This window comes from Convolutriloba macropyga, chromosome 3 (genome assembly GCF_964194025.1).
Source record: "Convolutriloba macropyga chromosome 3, txConMacr16.3, whole genome shotgun sequence".
NCBI lineage: Eukaryota > Metazoa > Xenacoelomorpha > Acoela > Convolutidae > Convolutriloba > Convolutriloba macropyga.
In genome coordinates this window covers 48,103,471-48,127,494 of record NC_134470.1, presented here as the reverse complement: position 1 = coordinate 48,127,494, position 24,024 = coordinate 48,103,471, and positions in this window count along the sequence as shown.

Sequence of the window (24,024 nt, the reverse complement as noted above, 5' to 3'; positions counted from 1 at the left end):
CACTGGACGATTTTTTATTAAGTTTTAACTAAAAATGACCGACAGGACCTCAAAATTGTCGAAAAACGAAAATAAGCTAATAAAAGTCTTTTTACAAGTTGCGAAATTCACATGGGAACAGATCGATAGAATAATATTTCTAGAGTTTGCTGCAATTTCCAGAAATATGGAACAGCAATTACTGTCAGATTAAAGAAAAAAGCACTTTGGATTGGAAGGCTGTAGCAAAAAGTCTTTTCATTTCTGGCACAACCGCAAAACTCCATAATCACTATGAACTGCGCAACTCATTGAGGAGCGCTGGCATTGTTTGAGCCATTCGCAGAAGTGAGATCAGATTGTATGATCTGAGCACAAAAGTAGTGAGTTTGGACTATCGACAACTATCGTTTTTGGGTAAAATACATTCAAATGGACCGAAAATCTTTGTCAGCGAGCTAGCTTTTCTTGTGGTTATATGCAAATTCTGAGAAATCACTAACCACCCAGGTTGAGGTCCAGACCCAAATTGACTTCTGATCAGACCCAGTCGAGCGCACACCCGTGTGTTCCCAGACCGAAATTACAGAGTCTTTTCCGAATTTCGAGCGCACTACGGTCTGATCATGGTCTGGAGATGGTCTGATCAGAGGTCATTTTGGTCTGGAAAGTCTGATCATAACCTCCTCGAGCGCACTTGGGTCTGATCATAAAGAGTTCGAGCGCAATTGGATCTGATCATAAAGAGTTCGAGCGCAATTGGGTCTGATCAGAAGCTCATTCGAGCGCAATTGAGTCTGATCATAAACGGTTCGAGCGCAGTTGGGTCTGATCAGAAATGTTTTCGAACGCAATTGGGTCTGATCAGGGACCATTTCAAGCGCCTTATTTTTTTTTCATTTTTTGTTTCTTTTTCTCTACTGAGAGATGTTGGCTCTGCCAAGAGGCAACAATAAAGCAGCGCTCTGATCAGAGACTAATCTAAAGTCCGATAGCTCTGATCAGAAAAAAAGGAGTCCAGCCGATAGCAAATGCCGGTCCCCTTCAGAGGAAATTTTGATTAACTGGAGACCACGGTGTTTCTTATTGAAAGCTGTCTAAACTCATCCATTGAGTCAGAAATTTACACTGAACGGTATAGTAAATAAAATTTGTCTCAACAGTTGGGTTTCGTATTCTTTAGCAATACTTTTATAACTGGTTTTTCCTTACATGAATTAATTATTGCAAACATCAAGTATCATGAAATGAATATATTATAGCTAATTAAGAGTTTTGTTCATAATTAAAATCGGTCTCTGATCAGACTATTTCGAGCGCACTTGAGTCTGATCAGAACTGGTTTCGAGCGCGCTTCAGTCTGATCATAAATGACTTCAAGCGCAGTTGGGTCTGATCATAAATACTTCGAGCGCAACTGGGTCTGATCATAACCTCTTCGAGCGCACTTGAGTCTGAACATAGTCTGATTAAGGTCTGGGCAATGGTCTGATTTTGGGTCTTGACCATGGTCTGGTGATGGTCTGATCAGAACTCCTTCGGTCTGGAAAGTCTGATCAGAACACTTTGAGTCTGGAAAGTCTGATCAGAGATAATTTCGGTCTGGAAAGTCTGATCAGAGATAATTTCGGTCTGGAAAGTCTGATCAGAGATAATTTTGGTCTGGAAAGTCTGATCAGAAGCAATTTTGGGTCTGGACCTCAACCTGGGCAACAATGTGTTTTCAAGACCTAAATTTCAAAAAAGTGGTAGTGACCAACATACAGGTCTGATTAATATCAAAAAATTAATGAACAAGTTTGTAGCAGTGATTACAAAAGTGGACATTTTTGGGAAGGTTTAGAAGAAAAACTAATGAAAAAAGAGGAAAGAAATAAATGCAGTTTTCGCCAAAAACTTTTCTAGAAAAATATACCAACAGTTGTTTAGACTTTAAAAAAAGCTAAAGATGCAATGGAGCTTAAGTAAAAACCTGATTTCAGCTCAAAATAAATTCTTTTTATTGTTTCTGATTTTTTAAAATAAAAATTATGTGAACGTAGCTTTTAGGTACCATAGAGTACTCCCTTGCTTCGATATAATGGCAATAAATATATTGTAGCTGATAATTGAGTTAGTTGGAATTCTCTTATTCAAATATTTAAAACCCACTCATTTCAAATAATGATTACGAGGCTTGTTTAAAAGCTAACGGCAATATTATGGAATCTTATGGAATCTAGAATATGTAACTCTAATTACTCTCTCTTTTTACCGTCTGAATTTCACAAAGATTACAATATCTTTAATGAATACCAATATTTGTTCCGACCACAGTGGGGAGAAACTATATGCTGGTGGACTGGGTTCTGGTTAAGTCACTTTTATCCGATCGACATTTTCACCAAATAGAGTTGTTAGTGGTCACATTAAAACACTTGTCAATTGTCGAATATGAAATTTAAAAGATTTTTTGTAATTCGCTTTTCCAAAGACTCATTGAGGTATGAGGATTTTATGAACATTATCCTCTTTTCGGATGTTTTTTTCTCTATTCGTAATTTTTGAACAGATTTTGATATTTTTTCTAAAAAACAACCATAAAAATCATAAATTTTTTTGCCACAATGAAAAAGGATTTTTGAATCAATTGAGGCGTTTTCTTTTTCTAAGCGTTTTTGCATTGTTTTTCATACTGTTTAATCAGAAGTATGTGTCATTTAGAAGTAAATTAATGAGAGATTCCATTTATGTTCAAATGAGCTCCAAGGGACAAAAGTCTTGGATATCCGAGTAAAACTGATTTTTACTGCTTCGACAAATGGTTTCTGTAATTTTTCACAAAATCATGAGTATTGCCCGCGTTTGTTATCTTTTTGCCAATATTATGATTTAGTCTTATTAATCAATAGTCTAATTGGCTATCTAAACAGTTTCCAGTAAAAAATAATCCACGGTTTCAATTGATACCCAAAAATTCTTAGGTTTTCAAATATAAAAAAGTTGAAAATTAGAACTGAATTTTTGACGTTTGCCACCATTTTAACTTTTTTGTGTCAACCTGTATCCTAATCTCATTAACAACCTAATTCAATTCTTGCGTCTATTTTTTTTTTAAAAAATCACGTGCACGTAGCTTCTGGTACCATTGAGCACTCCCTTGCTTCGTTGCAATGGCAATAGATAAAATGGAGCTGATAATAGAGTTAGTTGGATTTTGTTCATTCAGATATTCAAACCCCACTGATTGTAAACCAAGACTACAAAGCTTGATTAAAAACTAAATGCAATTACTTCTGATTTTGTTTGAAATCTACAACATGTAAGTTCTTTACTCTCCATTTTGCCTTCTTAATTTTACAGTGATCACAAGTTCTGTCTCGAGTACCAATGTTTTCTCCGACCACATTGCTGGGGGAAAATTTATGGTCAGCTGGTTTTTGTTTGTTCCAATCCTTTTGATCAATATTTTCAGAGTTGTGAGTGATATCATTAGAAATTTTTTCAAACGTAGAATATAAATGTTAAAAGATTTTCTTGCAATTCTTTTTTTATCCCAGGAGTAACCGAGGCATGAAAATTTTATGAACCTTAGCCTTGTTTCCGATGCTTTTTGCATCATTTCGTAATTTTCTATCAAATTTTGACCAACTTTGCTAAGAAAACCATAAAAATCTTGGATCTCAACAATGAAAAATGAAAAATGATGCTGTATGAATTGAGGCGTCTTCTTTTTTTGAACGATTGTGCATTTTTTCATACTGTTTACACACAAGTTTCACTTAGAGGCTAAATTATTGAGAGATTTCATTTTGTGTTCAAATGAAGTCCAGGGCACAAAAGTCTTTGATTTTCGAGTATTACTAATTTTTGCTGCTCTCATAACTGTTTCTTTATTTTTTAATGAAATCATGAGTGCTGCGAGCGTTTGGTGTTTTTTTGCAGTTTTATGACTTCGTACCATTAATCAATAGTCTAATTGGCTATCTAAATAGTTGTTAGTGAAAAGATTCCACGTTTTCAATTGACACCTAATAGTTCTTATTTTTGTATAATATATCAATTTCGACAATTATCATTGAATTTTTGTAGTCTGCAACCATTTTGAACTTTTTTGTGTCAAATGGTTGCCTACTATCATTAACGCCTGACGTCATATTGTCTCTATTGAAACCAATTTTTTTTCTGGACAGCAGTTTTATTTTATTTAATGACTCTTAGGGTGTTATTTGCCTGCAAAAAAGTAGTGAAATTTTGAAATTAACAACATGTGAATATTGAACATTGAACATTGTTCAAAGTGAAATATTCCCAGACAATAATTTATCTCAATTTGTAGTTCTATAACTACATTATGGTTTTCAGTTGTTTCATGAAATAGTTCGTAGTTTGTAGATGAGATCTGCAATTGTTTCGATACAATATCGCACCTTTATGTCTTGGACTTTTGATCTGCTTTTTTCGGACTTGCCTGGAGACTCTTTTTGTCCAGACACGGATCCAGATTATAGTAAGCAAATTCATCAGGTTTGTACATCGATATTATTTCCTAAAAGTGAAACTCTTAAAATGTAACAAAGATTTTTAATAAATATTTTTACCTGGTGGTGTGCAATTCTTTCTGATGACTGGTTCCTCCGTGAACACTGAAGTTTTCTTCTTATTTGCCTCTTCCCGTTTCCTAGTTGACACTCCAATAGTCGACATCCTGAGAAAGTTCATAGGTCTGCTCCTGTCAAACCTCTTTCCACTCGTCTGTTGATACATGTCTTGAAGAGCTGCAAATGAATGTCGTTTTCTCTTCCTGTCCTCATTTTCCTGAATTTTGTCACTTTCGTCCAAATTCAGTTGTACTGTTTTTTGGGCGACTGTTTTTCCCTGATTTGAGTTTTCATCGGGGTTTTCGTTAATTCTAGAATCGGATCTGTTTCCTTTTTTTTCCCATTAAACATTTTATTTGTTATCAAACAGCCATGTGGATCCTATTGCTTAAAATTCAGTAGGCATAATTTGCATACTTGGCATATGTTGAGACTGAAGAAATGACCTCTGATTGGATTAGGCCCCGACCACTGGACCCGACCACATTGAATATTTTTCCAGAAGATGTTATTTGAGCGCACGATACGAGTTGAGCGCCAGAGGACGGTATGATTCGAGGTCTCTTCGACCTGCGACCTTGATAAAAAATTAATTATATACCAGGTTCCTAATTATCGATATATATCAGATATTAGTTTAAATTTCATATGGGGGTTGAGGGGGGAACAGATCCCTGGATTCGTCTGCTGATGTTTCCATGTCATGTTTGTTCTCCCTGCTGTCAACTTTGACGCTCAGTGGTTCTGTGTTTTCTGTGTTTTGTTCATGCGCCATAATAATACGCTGATTAAATTTATAAGAACAGATGTTTGATTAGCAAAAAATTGATACAATGTTGTTGCTTTATGAAGACTTTCAAGCAGCGTGCAGATAAAAACTGCATAATCAACACTGTCTTTCGTTTTGAGCATAAAAATTGAAAATCAGTTGTTCGTAATACAATATCATTACGTCTCATTTAACTTGAAAAGATGTTGCTTCAAAGTAATTCAAAAATATTTAATATAGATATTAGTGCAAAACTAAAAAAGGTATATTTGCGTTGGTCATGAATATTGCTGCATAATTGTTGGAATTGAAAGCCCGATTATGTGTGTTGCACGGTCGAAATGAGTCCCAAAAGACGTGATTTCTTCAAGATCTGAACTAATGAGAAGGATTAGCCCGGACCCGGCTGTCATTGTCGTTCGGTACCGATTCATTTTATCCCAATAGCATATTTGTGCTTTCAGCACTGAATCCATGAAACTTAAGGGTATCTTGTTGCCCAGTTATATACAGCTGAACCCCAACAAACTCTTTTTTTTTGTGAAAATGTTTGGAACATTAGGTTTTAGTTCAGTTCGAAAGGAGACAAAGAATTCATAGCCTTCATCATAAATACAGAATTGCAGCTCAGTATTTTAATGCTTAGTACAGAATTTTACCATGAAATATCTAATAAGTGTCATGAAGAAAACTCTGGTCATATAAGAAATCATAATTAAAATTATAACATTCAGTACAGTACCGAAAAATTACGAAACTCAGATCTGGGAACCAAGATTCTTTAAGGAATTGTCAAACTAAGGAATTAGAGTTGTCTAACTAAGGTAAAATCTTCAAAAACTTAACCATCTAGAACAAACGCACACACATTTGCAGCTCTTGTCTACGAAAACTTTACCGTGGTCTCTATTAACAAAAAAACAGCGAAGATAAACTCTCCCCCGAAAAATGGGATCAGAAAAAAGATCTGTTTTGCATTGCTATAACATTTAACAGTTTTGCAATAATAAATTGACGGTTGAAGTGCACGTCATCATTGCAATTATTGAGGTGTTTCATAAAATTTAAAAACAATTTAAAAAACTAATTGTCATGATAGTGAATCAAACTGTCACTTTTCTTGTCAGCATTAACCTTCGTATACATATGCCATATTGAAGTTTTTAGTGATGTTTTTTGACCAGGATTTCCAATTACACTTGTATCAAAAAGACATTGAATTTTAATTGATACTTTGCATATAAACAAAAACCCTATAAGAAATTAGATACAATTGAAAGACTGTACGAGTTGTTAAACTGTACCGATACAAACTCAAACAGCAATCATGAGGCGAGAAATTATAGCTGATTTCATTCAGGTTTGGGTCAAGTTGAATAGGTTTCACAATATGAGTAACAAAAGACTAATGACATTCAGTGAAAACTTTTACTTCATGTAGAAAGCAAGAGATTCGTTTGCAAAACATAATGGTCCTCTCAAGGCCCAATGGATGTTGTTCTCAATTTGTTTAGGAAAAATCTCAGAATAATTATACTGTAGATAACTAACGACAGAAAAATTTGACCTTAGTTGAACTCAAAGCAATCCAACCTACATGTGGAGTCTTAGTATCTACATTTTTATTCAATCGGTTTCATGTTGTTTATTTGCGAAGACATTGATTAGATTGAATTTTTGTTGACATAAACTTGCGTTAGAAAGAAGAAGAAAATGCCGTAATTGAGGATACAAGCATTAAAAGTAATTAAACTATTTTGTTTTGAGCCAAGAGACATAATTTTTCCATTACTTTCCTACAATCACAGCGTCTTACATCAAACGTGTCTTTTTATGCTCAGGGTAACATCTTTTGTTTTGTGAAACGAACATGGCATATTGTTTTGCAAAGCAAAATATTGAATCTGAGAATACTGAGAGGCAATAATGTTAATGGAGGAAAAAGTGTTTTTTAAGTCGAAGTTTTGCATAGCTTCTGTGTTAAGATTAATTGAAGTGGATGACCGCACACAAAACGTTTCTTTTACGAGATAGGGGTACTTCAGCTTCAAAAGAAGTGAGCAACAACAAATGGACCGCCTTAATTGCTGCCTTCTTCAATTCAATCGAAAATCTGTGTCAGAATTGTCTAGATGCAGCCAATCTTATGTTTCAGCAATGATCATTTTTGAGTTTTTGAGATGAATATCTGGGTTATTCGCACTGCAAATAAAAGTGAAAACAAATACTAAGGTATCAATCTCGTCTAGCGCTGATGAGATCGTATAACAGCCGTGGTCTCAACACCTCTTATACAAAATGAACAAAATATTAACTGAAAAACGATATCGGAAAAATTTTGCTTCAGAAAATTAATCGGATACATGAAACAACGATAACACAAATGCATTCATTATTAACAGAAAGCAAAAATTTTTGGTTTTATTGTTTTTTTTTAAAAAAACGAAATAGATTTTGAGTTAGACGGGAATTTATGTTTTGTGTTTTGTTGTTTTTGATGCTTGTCTGGCCTCTCAGTTATATTTATAGCAGCCATCATCGACTCTCCAATGCGGCAGTAGGCAGTAATTAACTCAATCATCAGTGTGCACTTAAGACAAACTACTCATTAAACAATTATTTTTAAAAAGAGTATGTGTGTTTTTGAAAGTTTTTTCTCTTCCACATTTGGTGGAAAATTAAGTCAAAAAATAAGTGCAGGGTCGGAACCTTATGTCTTCTTTTGTATCTTTATCTTCTGCACATTTGAATTGTTTCGTGAACTTGTATTTCAGTCGCACAAATCACGGAACCCATTTGTTTCCAACAAAACCAAATCTAATCTGGTAAGTGTCTTTATCCTCTTTCTTTTGGTTTTATCTTCTATCTATTGGTTTTCCGAATTTTTTCAAAATTCTTATCAACATCTTGTTAAATTGTCACTTACCATGGGCGTTGAGAAGACGTTGAATTGGGGGTAGATAAGGTTTTGAGAGAATAGCTTATAATTTTAATGTCTTCAACACTTTCCTCTCGAAATTATTAGGTAAAATTTTGATTTTCAAGTTCTCATTTACACCCCATTGAGGCATAAATTAGCGTATTCAATGATGTCGGTTGAAGGCTATTGCTTTTAATGTCTTTGATACATCGGTTTCTCATAAAAAATTCGTGGTTTTTGTTTAGTTGTTCGTATTAGTTGATTTTTTTTGAAGTCAAATTATTACAGTATTAATGATCCTATTGATGTTGAAAAAAAATGAGTGGTGTCGGAACGGAATTGGAACGTAATATGCAAACGCACGTTTGCAAGCTTACTTAATGAAAAAAATTGACCATTGAACTGCAGTTTATCAGCATTTAAAAATTTCTCATTTTTTAAAATAAAATTTAAAAAAATTAAAAAGCAACTGTCATAATATTGAATAAAACTAAGGAGGATGACTGCACGAAAAAATTTTTTATATGATAAAGACGTACTTCATTTGCAAACGAATTGAGCAACAACAGACTTCTGTATTTCGTCCCTATCCAATACAATCGATAACCTCTGAGCCAGAACTGTCTAGATAGAATCAATATTGTTATGTTTCAGCACAATTCTTTTAGGAGACGAAGGTCTGAGTTGTTCGCACACAGTGCAAGTAAAAGTGAAGACAAAGATTAGGCTATCCATCTTGTCCAGAGCTGATGAGATCGTATAACAGCCATAGTCTCAACACCTCTAAAACAAAATGAACAAAATATTAACTGAAAAACGATATCGGAACAATTTTGCATTAGAAAATTAATTGGATATATGAAACAAAATAACCCAAACGCATTCACTATCGACGGAAACAATTTTTTTGTTTTATTGTTTTCTAAAAGAAAAACTACTTTCTGAGTTAGACAATAATTGATGTTTTGTTGTTTTTGTTGCTGGCCTTGCCTCTCAGTTAGATTTATAGAAGCTATCATCGGCTCTTCAATGCAGCAGTAGGCAGTAATTAACTCAATCATCAGTGTGCACTTAAGTTCAATTACTCATTAACCAATTTTTTTCGAAGAGCTACGTGTAATTTGGAAATTTTTGCTTCCTCAATTGGTAGACAATTATGTGAAAAAAACATATGATCGGGATCGGAACATTTTGTGTTAGTGCACACTACAGAGTTTTTTTTCTCTCCACCTTTGATTTATTGCGTGAGTTGTTTTTCATTCCCACTAATTTCGGAAACCGTTTGTTTCCAATGAAATCAAATTTAATCTGGTTAGTGGTTTTATCTTCTATCTATTGAGTTTACAGCTTCAATGCTACGAAATTTTTTTGTATTATCTTTTCTATATTGGTTCTTAATAATTGTTCTTTTAAAAATAATATTAATTAATCTATCATTGTGACTTAACATTGGCGTTGAGAAGACTTTGAATTGAATTCAGATAAAATTTTGAGAAAATATCTTATGGTTTTGATGGCTTCAACACTTTGCTCTTTAAATTTTTAAATAAAATTTTGCTCGCATTGACGTCCATTGAGGCAAAAATTTTTGCATTCATTGTTTTCCGTTGAAAGCTACTGCTGTAAGTGTCTTTGATACTTCGAGTTTTCTCAAACATTTTGTGGTTTCTGTTTAGCTCTGCATATTTATTAATTTTTGAAGTCACAAAACTACAATAATATTGATCCTGTTGTTGTTAAAAAGGATTCATTGAACTTAGAGGCAATTCTTTTCTAAATTTCTTGTTTTTTTATTGACTTCGACGCTTTTCTCTCACACTTTTTCATTAATTTGTTTGTTTTTGCATGTATTTGTTGATCTTTATGTAGTCGTAAAATTTTTTCCGAACAATGGCAGTTCCTATAAGATAACTATTGAAAAGTGAGAGAACATATTTAATTTAGTCACTTGATTGCTAATAGTTTCACAACACTTTTATTGTTATCTTTTTCTTAATTTGTCAGTTATTTATTCTTTTTGTCAATTTTGACCTGATTCTTATCATTGAGAGATGCCATCGTTTTTCTTTTTTTCTTGTAATACGAAGGTTAACTTTTCTATCGATATTATGTCATAACTGATGTTTTGTTTCTTCAAAATTATACATTATACTGAAAAATTGCGAATGGTCAACATTTGTGCTTTTCTAACGTTTTTAAGCCTTTTTGATTTGATGTTAGATCCGATTGATTTTCAAAGGAGACCCCAGTGAACATATTGATTAGATTGGTTTAATTCCAATTGAAATCATAATAAGTATTTAGGTAATAAAAAATAGAATTCAGATAAGCGTTGTTGATCTTTATGGCTGAAATACTTTCTGTTTTCGTTAATTGCTTGTGATTTTAGTTTTTTTGCATCTGTAGTTCAGATCTATGATTTAGTTCAATTACGGAAATTTCCTATTGGTATTTTTGGGATTTCTCAGTAAATTTAGCAAGAACTTCTTAGTTGAAAGCTAATAGTTTCTATAACTTTTGAAATTTTTTGGTTTAGAAAGTGTTAAGGCATTTTTGTCCTCACCACACCTCTTCTGCTATCGGTCTACTTGTTACCTATTCTATTTACGCTCAAATCACAACTGCTTTGTAGTTAAGAAAAATTAAATTTGCTTAGTTAAGGTTTCATCTGATGGCATTCTGACTTTTTTACTAGGTGCTTTTAAATTTAGATTTTGAGTTTTGCCTTTAGTAATGTTTTTTGTTTTCTTATTTTGTTTTTTGTTTATTTCTTATTTGTTTATTAAAAATTTAGATGAGCTCGGGTCAGAACATTATGTGTCAACAGACATTAACGAGCCTCCTTGAATAATATTGTTGTCGGTTTTTTTTATGTTTCAAATTTCTTACTATAATATTTTCTGAACTGTTACCATTAGACTGCGTTAGTGCCAAGATGTCAACATTATTTGATACCTGAAAAGTTCCAAAACTATCCACTTGTTATCTGCAAAAAAATATTGCAAAAAATACTTCATAGCTATAAATGCTAATTGTATTGAATGGAAATAGAATTGTCTAGGCGGTTTCAGATGCATTCAAATGCTTCCAGCATTTGAATGCATCTGAAACCGCATAGACAATTCTATTTCCATTCAATACAATTAGCATTTATAGCTATGAAGTATTTTTTGCAATATTTTTTTGCAGATAACAAGTGGATAGTTTTGGAACTTTTCAGGTATCAAATAATGTTGACATTGTGGCACTCAATGAGCGGGGAGGGGAGTACAAAATTCAATATTGAACAGTGAAACTCCATTGGCAATTAATAACCAAAACGTTTCCCATGTTCTCGTCCATAGCAAAAGACAGCACAATTTTATAAATTCTTCGAAATCGATACGTTTTGAACAGCATCTTGATCTCGTCGACCAAACTTGACGAGTGCAGTAAAAATACTTTAGTTTCAGCAACTAAGCTGGTTGCATCACTATTTCTTGCAAAACATTTGAAAAAATAGGGGACAATTTTTTTTAACAATTACAACTTTTTAAATGGCCAAAGTTACCAAGAGCCATCCCTATCCGCCCAGAATAATTTGGCAGATATTAGTAGATTGTGAGTCTTTTATACATTGGGAGCCGGAGAAATGACAATCCAGTGAGAAATCGTTCAATTGAAACAAAATGCAAAGCAACTCCTTTTATGCAATATTTAGTAGCATCAAAATGTAGACAGAGTTCACATCATAAAAAAACAATATCCTGCTTGTATTGTATTTCCGCTATAGAGAAACCCTGAGAATAAACCTAAAAACTAAAATGCTGTGTTTCCGAGCACAATCGAATAAACACACTGAGTGTTCAATTTTATTGTTTTCAAGTAAAAATAGCTTTTGGTTGACAAAGTTTTCAGCTATCTCCAAACTTTACCTAAAATCGGGAAAATATTCTTATATCATCAAATGCTATACATTATAATTTCTGGCAATTTTTCGTATAAAAAATGTTCTACTCTGGTAGTTTTTCTACTCTAGTTATGTTTGTTGCATTATTTCATAATGCCACAACAGCATCCCAAAACTAAACACGACTGTTACAGGCTCTCAAGCTGTAACAACACTTTAATTTTTTTTGGATCAACATATCAAAAATTCATGCTATTGTTCAAGTAAATTATTTACGTCATAATTACATTAAAAAATTGTCACAGAAGCAAAAACTAAGCTTTGTTGTTGACATATCTAACTATAAGAGCTTCCAACATACATATAACACCAAATTTACACATTGACAGTTATCAGAACTTAATTATGTCCATCACTAAGAACCAAGCCGACTAAAAATTATTAATTTCAACGAGACCATCTTTGTTGGAGCGGAGCAAGAGTTCACAGAGTATGTCGCAGCGATAACAAGAGAATTGAAGAATATCTGGTTCAACAAATGATTAGATGCATATTTAACAAATACCAGCACCTCAGTTCAGATAACTGGGGGAGAGATCTGTCGCAGGAGGGCACTGTATTTTATATTGGAGACCCGCTTTATAAATAAAGGAGGTTTTATACAACGATGTGCCTTATTAAGCAGATGTTTACACCCGTTTGTTATGATGTCAATGATTTGAAAGCTGTTTTTCAGAATTTATTTTTTCCTGGCGAAAAAAAACGTTTTTCACGCAGTACTTACTTTCTGCAAAGGAACCTGTTCTTTGCACAAATATTTTCTCCTCCGCATTCTTTAAAGGCCATTTGGACCTGTGCTTAATGCGATAAATTGTCAAATAAATAAAGAAGAGCAAACAAATATTGTCAAAAATGAGCAAGCATGTAATTATCATAATTTTTCTTGAAAACTGGTAGTACTGAGGCCAAGAAATTATTAATTCTGTTTAAAACTGACCTAAAATATGTTTTTTTTCACATAAAAAAAGATCGAGCTTCCTTGATAAAGACACGGCTACAAGTTGACAGAAGTAAGATAAAGGAGATGCAAAGTTCACTGATCTTTGAAAATATATAAACAAAGTCATAGGAGTCATTATATATCAAATGAAAAAATGGTTTAGGTTTAATTTTACTAATTAAAGAACCCAATTGCTTTCAATTGAGCAGTGAGAAAAAGTTAGGAGTCAGCCAATTAAACAAACTCAGGCCAAATACAACAATTCAGTTTTAGTTTGAAAAAACGTTTTGCAAAGCAGTAAAATAATGAGCTCAACCTGAAAACCTATTTTGTATTATGCTCAGTTGAGCTGAATGTCGTGTAAAAGGGATTTACATTGGATGAATCTTGATTTGAGACAATTCTCGCCAGTAGTTCACTTAAAGCAGCAAAAATTACGAAATTATTTTGAAAAAGATCACACCCGAATATAGACCGAAAAATTTTTTATTTTAAAAGTCCATGTGTAGCTGTAAATATGGCTCGGAACTACAGTCTACCGATAAAGTTTCAATTCAATCAAGCGATTATAACATCGACAGAGCAACGTATTTTTGGAAGCAAAGATCAATAAATTAACGTATTATCGGCAACACGTATAGACATTACTAACACGTATAAGCATTAGTACGTATTAAGATTACGGCGAACAGATCAACTTATTAACTCACCGATGATAGCCACGTAGAAGAAGAACGTATTTAGATTACGACGAACATAGCATTGGCGATAGCAACGTATTAACATTGGTACGATAATAGCCACAAGTGAGAGTTTAGACGGCAAAGTCTTTTTGCTCATTTAACTGGTATCAGTCTGTTTTTGATAATTGTGATCAACGATGATCACCATTCTATTCGAAACCGTGCAAAAAACCGAAAAAATTAAATTCAAACGATTCTTACTTGATAGGTTTATTTATTAGGTTTAACGAAATTATGTTATTTGCAGTTTTTTCGAGCTTTGTACGTAAATTGGAACGATTTCTATGCGTATTTATATACTCGATTCTGATTGGCTAAGGAAAATGACGCATTTTGGTATATTTCTCGCTTAGATTTATTTAGTTCCTAACATCCTCCGGCCCAGAAGAAGATGCTGGGAGAATAGGTACTAATTTTACAAGCGGGCGAACGAGCGATCCAGAGGACGTGCGCAATACGGCGGAGCGTGCGACGCTGTCGGAACCGTAACGGAGTTCGGTGATCCGAGCAGTGGGGTAGTAACCCCTCGGGTTGGTTTCTTCACATACCCAAACCAAATCACCGGTCTTAAGGTGATGGTCGGCAGGCGTCTGCCACTTGGAACGTCGGTTCAGCGCCGGAACGTAATCTTTGATCCAACGAGACCAAATAGCGTTAGCGTAGGACTGCGCACGGGCGTAACGTTTACGGTGATCAAACTCGTCTACGCCAATGATGGAAGGGAGACTACGTGCTTGGTTACCGAGGAGAAAGTGATTAGGTGTTAATGCGCCTAGGTCGGACGGGTCGGCGCTTACGGGCGTTAACGGGCGCGAATTAAGGGCATGTTCGACTAGACAAAAGGTGGTACTTAAAACTTCATCTGTGAGGCGACGTGTACCAAGGATTGTGTAAAGTACGCGCTTAAAACTACGCACTAGCCTCTCCCAGATGCCACCTTGGTGTGGCGCACTGGGCGGGTTGAACCTCCACTTAATGCCTTTTTGGGCAAGTTCCCAAGCGATGTTGATGGTGTTCCACTTCTCGATATTCTCGCGTAGCTCTTTTTCCGCGCCAACAAAGATAGTGCCATTGTCTGACCAAATTATGGCCGGTGTACCTCGACGTGAGACGAAACGCTCCACTCCCATTACACACGAACTGGCGTCCATGGACGGAACAATTTCAACAAGAACGGCACGAGTGGTTAAGCATGTGAAGAGGAAACCCCACCTCTTCTGGGTTGTCCTACGCACAGTAACGTAAAACGGGCCGAAGTAGTCGACCCCAGTGTTCGTGAAGGGAGGAGACTGTTATGCGAGTCTTTCTACTGGGAGGTCAGCCATGATTGGTTGGATAGTGGCAGCTCGAAATTTTCTGCACGTAAGGCAGTTAGATTTAATGGAACGTAGTGAGGAACGTAATTTAAGGATGGTATAACGTTCTTGTACTTTAGCCCGCAGGTAGTCAATACCTTGATGATGATGTTTAACGTGGGTGTGCCTAAGGAACAACTTTACAAAGAAATGGCGCGCGTCGAGAACGATAGGGTGTTTTAACAAAATCAACTTTTTTACAAAATCAACTTCAACCAAACGTTTGATGCGGCCAGCCGAACGAATTAGACCATTTGGTCCGACGAAGGGTGAAAACGGGGCAATACGGCTACTCCGTTTAACGTGTTTGTTTTCCAGGAGATCTTTCCTTTCGGAAGTAAAAGATTCTCCTTGAACGAGATACTGAAGATGACGCTCGGCTTCGTCAAGCTCAATGGGATCTATGATGCTACCATCGGTATTACGGTAACATTCGTGTGAGGGTAACAGCCGGAGTATGTATGCTGTTATTCGAAGCAACTTCTGATAAGAACTGTACTTATCAAAGAGAATTAAATGCGGGGGTGGTTCCTTAGTTGACTTGGTTACGGATGCGGCCAATGATGTATTGGTTTCGTCAGTTTCCTTAGTTACTATACCAAGTTTGATGTTTTTAACTACTTCGATGCTTGGTTCGAACGGGAATTCCTTGGTTCTTAAGAAATCTGGACCCCTCACCCAGCTACTTGACTGCAAAACCTCAAAACCTCTAAAATCTCGCATACGCGGTTTGCAACAAATATTGGCTGCTTGCTTGTGGAGTTGAGCCACTGCAAGACAGTAGTGCTGTCAGTCCACATATAAACTTTGTTGACATGCACAGTAAGGGCTCGACAGATATCTTGTTTCAACCGAGCGGCCAGTAAAGCAGCTTGCAGCTCTAGCTTTGGAATTGTCATCACCTTCATAGGTGCTACGCGAGCTTTACCCAGGACAAATGCAAGCTCTGTTTTTGGCCCACTAGAAGTGTTTACTTGAGCTCGGAGGAATGCAACAGCGCTGAAGGCCTCTTGGGAACTATCGCCAAACATGTGTAGTTCCAGGTGTTTAAAGTTTCCTGAAAAGTAGCTCCTTGGTATAGTGATTTCTGCAAGCTTGGGTAGTTCTACACTCCATTCGAGGAACCTTTCAACAGTGTCTTTTGGTAATTCTTCATCCCAGTGCTGCCCGCTGACACGCCAGATGTCTTTTAGTAACAATCGGGCTCCAACAGTAAATGGTGCCACTAGGCCGATGGGATCAAACACCTTAGACACTAGACTCAATACCAAGCGTTGTGTTAAGAACTTAGTTACTGTACTGGAGGTACCCCGACTCACAACTAGAGTATTGTTGTTGTGATCCCATTTCAACCCAAGCACGTGCGAAGATTCCTCCTTAGATGAGGCGATTACTTTTGGATCGGTGGACTGAGGTGACCCATCAATTCGATCAGCCAGATTTGGTACATTGCTTACAAACTTAGTAAGCTTGAACCCACCTAGATGGAGAAGTTGCAACAACTCCTTCGATCTTTTGAGAGCCCTCTCAGGTGACTCCACCGAAACCAAGTAATCGTCCATGTAGAAGTTTTCTAGGACGGCTTTGGTTGCTTCCGGGTAGTGAATAACATTGTCTCGGGCCGTGCGTTGCAGTGCATAGTTAGCGCATGTGGGCGAGTCTTTAGCCCCGAATATATGGTGCGTGTATTGATACACTACAACAATTGTTGTGGGGTCCTCCCGCCACAAAAAACGCAGTGATGGCTGGTCACAGTCAGGGACACCCACTTGGAGGAACATACCCTCAATATCTGCGGACACGGCGAATTGATGTTGACGGAACCTAAGTAGTACGTGGATTAGGTTTTGGAGCAGGTCGGGGCCAGTGAGCAAAGATTTACTCAAAGAAGTACCGTGGAACTTTGCTGCACCATTTAATACCCTACGCACTTTCCCCAGTTTGTTCGGATTGATTACGGGATGATGTGGTAGGTACCACTCTTTATTCGACCGCTGCTCTACCTTGTGAGCATCAGGGACTGTAATTAAGTAACCCTTTTCCAAGTCTTCACGGATGGTATTAGCATAAATTTCTTTCAATGATGTATCTCTCGGGAGCCGCTTTTCGAGAGACTTGAGCTGTACCAGTGACGAAAAGTAGTTATTCGGGAGCTGGATGTTGTCATCAGCCCATAACATACCGACATCGTATCTTTGGCCGTTATGGAAAGTTGTTGTTTCAAGTATTTCCTGCGCGCGAGCATCCGATGCGGATCGTGGGTCAACTTGCTTGAACGCGCCGTACGATTCCATATCATACCAAGATTTAACCTGACAAGCTAATTCAAAATCCTGTTCAATATTGGCTTTGAAACACAACGAGACTAAACTTGAACTTGACGGGAGTGGGCCACTTAAAACCCAACCTATGGGCAAGCGGACAGCGAACGGTGAGCACATTTCGTCGGCTGAAAAATACTCTAACGGGCGGATGGCATGGTAGACATCCTGTCCAAGTATCATCTCAATTTCTCCATAGCTATATCTTACTGGATCTAGAACTGCTAAATGTGGGTAAGTTTCTTGCATGGACTTGACGTCAATAATGTCGGAACCTACGTTTAATGTTTCCCTCACGTAGGGACGCACAGTGAATGCTTCGAAGTCTTGGTCTTTATGAGGTGTCACAGTCAATTGAACCACCTTTGTGTCTATGAGTTCTTCCGTGTTTATACCCTTGACGGTCAGTTTTAATGCGGTACCCTGCAAACCGAGTCTAGCTGCGAGACTATCGGACACCCAAGAGTTACTGCAAGCGGTATCGCATAAAACCAACGCCGTAGTACTAGTGCCAGAAGAATTAGTAAGTTTCAGTTCCGTGAACTGTAGGAGGCCTTTAACATCCGTCACGGAAGACAAAGTGGTTGTTTTGCTTGGTTGCTGTTGACCCGTATATGGCCTACTTGTACCTGCGTTCGACTTCGAAGTATCGATTTTTGTTGAGGGTTTAGCTGGAAAAACCCTTTCAGCTCCATGAAGTAAGGTGTTATGGGAGCTGTTGCAACCATCTTTCCTACATTTACGGGGACTTGGGCATTGCCTAAACATGTGTTTATCACGCAAACAAGAGAAACAGAGCTTTGCCTCAGCCACGACCTTGGCTCTCTGTTTGGGGGTCTTTTCCTTAAAGACACGGCATTCCCACAACCGGTGGCTGCCTTTGCATACAATGCAACTAGAGATTGATGTTGACGGAGATCTCTGTTGCGGCTTAGGGTTACTCTTCTGTTGCGTATTTGCAGCAAATGCCTTTGAAGCAACTTTTGATCTTGTTACTGAGTTGTTGGTATCCTCAGTCCTTGCTTTAGTTGCGGTGTTCTTCATTAAATCGTGCGCTTCGGCTTTCTCTTTCAACCAATCGTTGAAATCGAGAAGGTTAGGTTTCACCCAATGCTTTTTGACCGTGAAGAGTGACCATGACTCCTTCATGTTGGGTGGTAGCTTCTGTACGGCAGTGTTGAGAAGCGCAGCACTCTTTAAATCCGAATCATATGACAGCGATTTAAATACCCCGACAAGACTTGAAATGCACCCCGAGTAGTTAATGATGTTATCGCTATTATGCATCTTCAGTGGTGGAAAGCTGTTGAGTTTGTCCAAATGTGCACTTACAACCGCCTGTGGTTGGCCAAATTTACGTTCTAAGGTCCTGAGTGCGTCTTTGTACATTGCGCCGCAGTAGGCGAACTCAGCTATAGCTGTTTTAGCTTTACCTGTTACGAGGGTCTTAAGGTATGTCAATTTTACATCATCAGTTAAGGACTGAGAGTCAATTGCGCTTTTAAACTGACCATACCATTCGTGCCACTGTAGAGGATCCCCACTGTATTGTGACAACTTCCATTCGGGTAGTGGGTCATTCCTCTTGCTAGATAAGGCGTCAGTGAATGCCTTAATCAAGCATGCATTCTCAGATGCTGGCGCTGGAGGCGTGGGATGCGGTGGGCCACCCCAACACAATGGTATCGGAGCAGTATGCCCGTATTTTGGATGTATAACCGGCGTGACGAAAGGTGGCGCGATGTTAGTAGTTGTACTAAAGGGGTTAACAGGAATGCTACAGTTAGCTGCGTAGTTGCTTTTTGGATTATGTTGTGCACTCATTTGCAAGATGGGATGGCTGATGGTGGGGTTAGCTGTGCGTGGGGGTAGGTTAGATTGAACGTTGTTATAGACGGTTGCATTATTTTTCGCCTGGTTTACGTTTGGGAGAATGTTCTGAGGGAAACGCCACAAATTTAAATCGGGGTTACGGTTAAGGGGAAGTTTGGGTGCGGTAGGGCATGGTAACAGGCGGGCTTGAGGTGAATGGACAATGTTTTGTTGTGGAATGTTGGGGACGGGTAAGTATGTTGCTGTGCTCGCTGGAGGGGGCGACGGAATCACGGGAGGCTGAGGAATAAATAGATGTTGAGATGGGAACAAGGGAGGCGGGTTCACGAGTGGGTTTAGAGGTGGAGGGATATTATGCCGGGATTGGGCAATAGGGACTTGTGTTTGGTGTGGATTGTTACTTTGAGATGGATTCAGTAGTTGCGGAACATGAGGCATCGACATGTGTAATTGACCAGGCACACTGGAGCTTTTCGGACCCAAGAACTGATTTACTTGTGGGTTTGTTGAAACATTAGGTACAAAAATGGAATTAGTTGGTGCCATAACGGGTGTCGGTGGCCGGGGAGGTTGCATAGGTGGTTGAGGTGGTGGGAGTGCGACATTTTGTACGTCGACTGGTACTTGGTTCACTTCACCACTGCCTGAGGGACTATGTGCCCTTTGATCAATGAGTGATTGCTGCAGTTGAGCCTGGAGATATTCCCGATACAAAGCTTCCTGCTGGGCAACAGAAATTGCAACTCCTGGCCGTGTGTACTGAGAAAGCATTTCAAGATGATGTAAGTTATCGGCAACATTACTTGGGTTTTCTGGAGGATTACTAGGGGAAGTATCTTTAACAGGAGGGTCGGCGGTTGCTGAACCAGGACGAGAAGAGTTTAACTCACTTGAATTTACCTGCTGGAAACGAATTAACCCAATCCTGAACAAGTCCCTGTCTTCTATCTGATCCCCTATCTTTAAACAAATTCAGTTCACTTGGGTGGTGACTAAACAATGAATGATTATCCATTAAATCAGCCTCATCTAATTTAGCTGCTGCAACACGCTGGCGGTGGTCTTCCTCCAATTCTTGAAGTGCCATCTGTTCCATTTGTATTTCAAGCTCCTTTTTTCTCATGGCAATTTCGTGTTTTTGCTTAGCGAGGCGCATGGCAGCTTGTTCTTGTTTCTCGGCCTCTTCGCGTTTTACTTTTGCCATGAGAAATTCATGTTTACGCTGGCTAGACATTGATGATGTTGTTCGGCGTGAACTTCTCTTAGATTGGCCTTGAGGATTAACGCCCTCACATACGGTGTCTCGGTCAGCAACTGAGTCAATATAGCTTTTAGCCGCAAGCAAGAGTTTATCATTGTTCTTGGTTTTATCATCCAACCATTGCTCAAGGACAGGGTAAATTGAATCTGGGTTCTCCGCTTTACTGGCTAAGTCAAATAGTTCTTCATTCTTCTGCACCAGTTTACTGAAGACATCCTTTAACTTAGAAACCAAGCGTTCAACTTTAACCTTCCTGTCTTGACGATCTATGGCATCTGTGATGTCCTTATGGATGTTACATAACTCAGATTCTAGATTAGATCTTGCATTAAAGAGCTTTTTCAATTTTTCCTGATGTTCGGCCATGATTTTGAAATGGCTAATTTATCAATGTAGAGTAACTTTCAACCAAACACGTGGAATGAGGGTTATACCGAACCCAAATGACGACGACTTGATAATCAAGACGTCGAAGTGCAGACCAGAAGTTAACGAGTAATGAATTACTCGGCGAAAGTGAGTAAGAAAATATAGAGTGCGTCTAACGTGCTTGAAAGCAACGTGAGACTAAACAGGAACACAGGCAACCGGGGGAAGAGGAATGGGTGGACGAAGCACGACGAAACGGGAAACGAAGCGGACGGGGCGGGAAGGACGGGCGAACGGCGCTCAACGCAACAGAGAACGGAACGGAACTGGCGAAAACGCGGGTAGTAAACGGGCGACGCAACGGACGGGACGGAAACGCTGAACGAGCGACGCACCAAGAAACGAGACGGGCAGAACGGAGGCGTTGAGCGAGTAGCGCGCAACGAAACGGAAAGGCGGGTCGGAACGGGCGGGGGACGATTACGCAGCGCACGGGGAGGTCGAGAACCACTATGCTAGCAGACCACAGCAACAAACTCAACCAAACAAAAACTAGCCGTAACTCCAGAACAAACTTAAGTCACACCCTAGGGAGAAGGAGAGAAGCTACTGCAAGAGACAAACTAGCACAAGTCAATATGAGGCTTAACATATGAAAATAACAAACTAAATTACTGCAAATGGTAGTATACTAAAAAGATGAAAAGAGCAAGAAAATTACTAGCCGTAACTCTAGAACAAACTTAAGTCACACCCTAGCAATAATCAAACCTAAACAACCGATCAGCATACCAACAATATTAAACAAAGTACAGCAAATGTTAAGTAATATGCAGTGTTTTTGTAGTCAATGAAAGCTGGAAAAGTTAAGAAACAATCTAGCCGTAACTCCAGAATAAACTTAGGTCACACCCTAGAAGGCAAAAACCTAAACCAACTAACATCATACAGTTACACGCAAACATACAGCAGCAAAAATTAATATAATACAACAGGGGTGCTAGTAAAGTAGTAAATTGGAGAAGTCCAGAAACCAACTAGCCGTAACTCTAGAACAAACTTAAGTCACACCCTAGAAAGCAACAAGACCAAAGCAACTAACCAGCATACTAGCTTAATCAACATACTGCAACAAAAACAACAGCGACGTTATTGAAAAAAAAGCGGAAAACGGAGAATTGTAAAGTTAAAGAACAAAAAGAACGCGGACAAAAACGGTACATAAACGAGCGACGAAAAAAATTATAGGAGTTTGATAATTTTTTGTAGGCCGGAGGTTGTGAAAAGTGAAAATTTTCACAACTTTTTCTGTTTAATGAGTTTCACTCAATTAATGAACCTTCTTGTTGAGAAAATGATTTTTTGACAAATTTGTCAAAACTTTATGCATTTGTCCAATTTTTCTCAAATTTTGGTCAATTTTTTGCAAATTCTTGTTTACGGAACGGTAATCCAGTAAACTGGACGGTTTTAAGCTCGAAAGTACGATTTATCAATATTCGGTATTGATTTTCTAAATTTTTTGATTTGCCTCAAAATTGACCAAAGATTTTCAAAATTGAACAATTTAGCATTATGTGCTCACATTTTTTTTTCTCATATTTGAGGTTATTTTTTGCTATGTACCCATAAAGGACCATTTTGTCTGAATTTCCCAACTTTCAGCCAAAAATTTTCAAAATCGATGTTTTTTTTCTCTTAAAAAAGTTTCTCAGCTCCCTTCTCCGAAAAGGATTGTATTTCGCTGAGACTTGTCAAGATAATACTACTTGCTTTTCTTTACAATCTGGCGGAAAAAGATTTGTAGTATTTTAAGTCTAAGTATATATAAAGGTTTCTCAGCTCCCTTTCCTAAAAAATATTCTATTTCGCTGAGACTTGTCAAGATAGTACTACTTGCTTTTCTTTACAATCTGGCGGAAAAAGATATGTGAATTTCAGAAGCTTTGCTCTAACTCCGAGCCTCAGGGTTTTTAAACTCGAAGAATTGAATTGTGGGGGTTATTAGTGACCAGTTATGCAAAAAATTTTGATTTGACTACAGCATTCCAAATCAAAAGTTCAAGGGATTGGGTTACTTGCCGACTAACTTAATCTTTAAATAATACACTGCAAAGAAAAAAAGTTTTGGTTCTGTCTTACAGTTTTAGAGGTTGCAGTCCGACTTTTTTTCGAGCCATTCTCAAAAGTTAAGCAGTTCGATGTCACAAATCACATTTAGTAAGTTGGGTCCTTTTGCTTGGGGATTGATGCCATGTGATGTGGTGGATCAAAGACAAGAGGTCGGTGGAGTGGGGCTGGAACTGGCATCAAGGATGTGTCAAGCCGCATGGGACTGGCCAGCCACAATCGGGACTCCCTTGGGTTCAGTGACATTGTTTTCACCTTGTTATTGCTGCATCAGTTTGATAGCGAAGCTTCTCGTCGTGTCCTTGCAGGGCTTGTTCAGGAACCAGAATCGATAACATTCGAAATGAGCCCAGTCATCTCCGTCAGGGCAAAGGGGCAACGCAGGGCTGGCGTTATTGAGAATGCGAAGAGTGCGTAGTGAAATGATTTTTCATTCAGAACTCTTCAAATACGGGTGCGCTTGCACTCGTCTTTGATTCGTTGCTTCTCATCTATTAAAGTGTTCGTAATTCGTTCGCGGCATCATAAAGGTAGCGGCATCCCGGGTCGCGGTACCAGAAATGTAGCTGTAAATATGGTTCGCAACTACAGTCTACCGATAAGGTTTCAATTCAATCAAGCGATTATAACATCGACAGAGCAACGTATTTTTGGAAGCAAAGATCAATAAATTAACGTATTATCGGCAACACGTATAGACATTACTAACACGTATAAGCATTAGTACGTATTAAGATTACGGCAAACAGATCAACGTATTAACTCACCGATGATAGCCACGTAGAAGAAGAACGTATTTAGATTACGACGAACATAGCATTGGCGATAGCAACGTATTAACATTGTTACGATAATAGCCACAAGTAAGAGTTTAG